Source organism: Styela clava, unplaced genomic scaffold, assembly GCF_964204865.1.
Source record: "Styela clava unplaced genomic scaffold, kaStyClav1.hap1.2 HAP1_SCAFFOLD_248, whole genome shotgun sequence".
NCBI classification, from domain to species: domain Eukaryota; kingdom Metazoa; phylum Chordata; class Ascidiacea; order Stolidobranchia; family Styelidae; genus Styela; species Styela clava.
Window position 1 is genome coordinate 1 of NW_027556428.1, and position 2500 is coordinate 2500.

The following is a 2500-nucleotide window of genomic DNA, read 5'->3' on the forward strand; positions in this document are numbered from 1 at the left end:
GCATCGGCGTCGAAAGAAGCCGAGCCGAAAAAAGTTAAAGTACAAACGTGCAAGCATACTAACCTAACCCTAGGTAAGGCATGTCAGAGCGAAAGACAGTAATTTCGAATGAGCCAAGAAAGAGCGGTGCGGGGCCGGGCGGAGCGCACCCTTTTCTCGGTGGCTGGCGGGCGAGAGAGTGCTGCGTCGCCGGCATCGGCGTCGAAAGAAGCCGAGCCAAAAAAAGTTAAAGTACAAACGCGATGCTAATGAGCGAGCCGTTGTCTCGACTAATATGTAGGGGGCGTTCGATCGAGCGTCTGGCTTGAGCGCTTGTCGGCCTAGCAGAACGGTCGCATTGTTATGCCCGGGTTTTAGGCACCGCTGCAGGCGGCCGGCAGAGCTCTTGTTTGTGCGAAACTGAATGGATCGAGCCCGAGAGAGGGCGAGCAAAGAAAAAACGCAAATCGCTCCGCCTGGCACTGCCGGCGAGGGCGTGGACGTCGCGGCCAGCGACTGTCGAAGCTGAGTACGGCCGCAGGCGATCGCCTCGGTCTTAAACGAATGCGACGAGCACGCGCCGGGCGGCCCAGCAAGGGCCGAGCGCAGCTGTCGCAGCTATCTGGTTGATCCTGCCAGTAGTGATATGCTTGTCTCAAAGATTAAGCCATGCAGGTGCAAGTACGAGTTCTCGTAAAGCGAAACTGCGAATGGCTCATTAAATCAGTCTTGGTTTATTTGGTCTCGTAAGCGAAGTGGATAACTGTGGTAATTCTAGAGCTAATACATGCATTAAGCGCCGACTTCGGGAGGCGCGCTTTTATCAGATCAAAACCGACCGGGTTCGTCCTGTGACGTTTGATGACTCTGGATAACCACGCGGATCGTACGGTCTCTGCACCGACGACGTATCATTCAAGTGTCTGCCCTATCAACTGTCGAAGGTACGCTACGTGCCTACCTTTGTGATAACGGGTAACGGGGAATCAGGGTTCGATTCCGGAGAGGGAGCCTGAGAAACGGCTACCACATCCAAGGAAGGCAGCAGGCGCGCAAATTACCCATTCCCGACACGGGGAGGTAGTGACGAAAAATAACAATACAGGACTCTAACGAGGCCCTGTAATTGGAATGAGTACATCCTAAAACTCTTAACGAGTATCCATTGGAGGGCAAGTCTGGTGCCAGCAGCCGCGGTAATTCCAGCTCCAACAGTGTATGCTAAAGTTGTTGCGGTTGAAAAGCTCGTAGTTGGATTTTGGGCGAGCGCCGCCGGTCCGTCGCAAGGCGTGTCACTGGTTGCGTTCGCCTCACCTTCGGTTCTCCGTCGGTGCTCTTGACTGAGTGTCGGCGGTGGCCGATAAGTTTACTTTGAAAAAATTAGAGTGTTCAAAGCAGGCTGTTCGCCTGCATAGTGTTGCATGGAATAATGGAATAGGACCTCGGTTCTATTTTGTTGGTTTTCGGAGCACGAGGTAATGATTAAGAGGGACAGACGGGGGCGTCCGTACTCTGCCGTTAGAGGTGAAATTCTTGGATCGGCGGAAGACGAACTACTGCGAAAGCATTCGCCAAGAATGTTTTCTTTAATCAAGAGCGAAAGTCAGAGGTTCGAAGACGATCAGATACCGTCCTAGTTCTGACTATAAACGATGCCAACTAGCGATCGGGAGGCGTTACCATGACGACCTTTCCGGCAGCTTCCGGGAAACCAAAGTCTTTGGGTTCCGGGGGAAGTATGGTTGCAAAGCTGAAACTTAAAGGAATTGACGGAAGGGCACCACCAGGAGTGGAGCCTGCGGCTTAATTTGACTCAACACGGGGAAACTCACCCGGCCCGGACACAGGTAGGATTGACAGATTGAGAGCTCTTTCTTGATTCTGTGGGTGGTGGTGCATGGCCGTTCTTAGTTGGTGGAGCGATTTGTCTGGTTAATTCCGATAACGAACGAGACTCTGGCATGCTAAATAGTTACGCGACCTTCTCGGTCGGCGTCTAACTTCTTAGAGGGACTAGTGGCGTTTAGCCACACGAGATTGAGCAATAACAGGTCTGTGATGCCCTTAGATGTCCGGGGCCGCACGCGCGCTACACTGAGTGAAGCAGCGAGTGTCTAACCTAGGCCGAAAGGTCCGGGTAACCCGTTGAACCTCATTCGTGATTGGGATAGGGACTTGCAATTGTTTCCCTTGAACGAGGAATTCCCAGTAAGCGCAAGTCATCAACTTGCGTTGATTACGTCCCTGCCCTTTGTACACACCGCCCGTCGCTACTACCGATTGAATGGTTTAGTGAGATCCTTGGATCGGCCCCGTCGCGGCTGGCAACGGCCGCGTCGGCGTGTCGAGAAGACGATCAAACTTGATCATTTAGAGGAAGTAAAAGTCGTAACAAGGTTTCCGTAGGTGAACCTGCGGAAGGATCATTACCGAAGGTGGTGGTAGGCCCCGGCCGACCGCGCACTGAATTGTCTTTGGGTGCCGCCGAGAGGGCGGCCGTCAATCGGGGTTCCGCCCCGTG

At 53.4% G+C, this 2500-nt stretch overlaps 1 non-coding gene across 1 annotated transcript; it reads left to right on the top strand.

Annotated features, from left to right (window-relative positions):
* The first annotated feature begins 598 nt into the window (after positions 1–598).
* Positions 599–2408, top strand: LOC144418446 (small subunit ribosomal RNA). The gene has a single exon (XR_013473463.1). It is a non-coding gene; the product is annotated as a small subunit ribosomal RNA (ribosomal RNA).
* Positions 2409–2500: the final 92 nt, after the last annotated feature.